The following is a 1,425-nucleotide window of genomic DNA, read 5'->3' as shown; positions in this document are numbered from 1 at the left end:
TAATTTTCAAGCATGGATTTATATTGTTTTTGCAAAAACATCCATCTCCAAAAATTTTTCAATTACCAAAATGAAACTTTTCTTCTGTATGAATTCTACTATGAAACATAATAACAAATTTAAGCTATCAGATTTCTGAAATAAAATGACCAAGATGGCATTATTTCAAAGTGAGTTTGGGTTGTATAATTTCACAATATTTTCAAACTTATATTCCAAATGAATGTCAAATAATTTGGTGTTACACCCTCCAACTGTAGAGCCTCTTCAGGGTGCTACTGATGTCCCTGTTCCTCAGGGTGTAGATGAAGGGATTCAGCATAGGGATGACCACAGTGTACATCAATGAGGCCACCATCCCCTTGCTGGGGGAATATGACATATCTGAACCAAGGTACACTCCAATACCAGTTCCATAAAATAAACAAACAGCTGACAGATGAGAACTGCAGGTAGAGAAGGCTTTGTACCTCCCCCCAGATGGCAGCATTTTTAAAATGGAGGAAAATTTTTATGATAAGAGAAAAAGAGCCCTAAGATGGGAAAAAAGCCAAAGATAATACTAACAATATATGAGACTATGGTTTTTATTAAGGGACCAGAACATGAAAGGCTAAGGAGGTGAGAAGGGTCACAGAAGAAATTAGCAATCTCCACACCCTTGAAGCAGGTAAATTGTAAAACAATTGCATTATGTAGCTGTGAATCCACAAGACTAAGAAAGAGAGATACCAAAAGAAGTAAGATACACTGGTGTGGGTTCAAAATGATTGTGTAATCCAGGGGGTGACAGATGGCCACAAAGCAGTCATAGGCCGTTACAGTCAGAAGCATGTCATCCATACATACAAAAATTAGAAACACAGACATCTGTGTGAGGCAGCCCACATAGGAGATGACTCTATTGTGACTTAGAATGTCCACAATCATCTTTGGAACTGTAGTAGAGATGAAACAGATATCCACAAAGGACAGATTGGAGAGGAATAAGTACATGGGCTTGTGGAGGTGGGAGTCAGAGCTGACAGCCAGGATGATAAGCAGGTTCCCAAGGACTGTGACCAGGTACATGGACAGGAACAGCCCAAAGAGTATGGGCTGCAGCTCTGGGTCCTCTGAGAAGCCCATGAGATGGAATTCTGAGACCTGTGTTAGATTATATCTTTTGATAGTGCTTGAACACATTTTCAAAAAGAAAATTCATTAGAAAAATGAAACCGATAAGCAGCACCTCAAACTCTGTATGTGTCATACATTTGAATATTCCTAGTCAAATTATCCCTATATGAAGTCCAAAGCCATAAGAAATATTGTTCTACTGTGAAAACTTTGACTTTCATAAAGTCTTTCACTATTTACTTGTTTGTTTTCCAATACTTTCTGTCCAGTCCTGCTTTACAGAGAGTCAACAGCACAATGTTAGTA

The 1,425-nt window shown here is 38.4% G+C and overlaps 1 pseudogene; it reads right to left on the bottom strand.

Moving 5' to 3' along the window:
• Nucleotides 1-241: 241 nt before the first annotated feature.
• LOC147828094 (olfactory receptor 7E178-like) lies at nucleotides 242-1,185 on the bottom strand (annotated as a pseudogene).
• Between the last annotated feature and the right edge of the window lie 240 nt (nucleotides 1,186-1,425).

Source organism: Heterocephalus glaber, unplaced genomic scaffold (assembly GCF_053883595.1).
Source record: "Heterocephalus glaber isolate CG9 unplaced genomic scaffold, H.glaber_assembly_v1.0 deba00001315, whole genome shotgun sequence".
NCBI classification, from domain to species: domain Eukaryota; kingdom Metazoa; phylum Chordata; class Mammalia; order Rodentia; family Bathyergidae; genus Heterocephalus; species Heterocephalus glaber.
The sequence above is the reverse complement of the archived record's forward strand: the minus strand, read 5'-3'. Positions and strand labels throughout refer to the sequence as shown.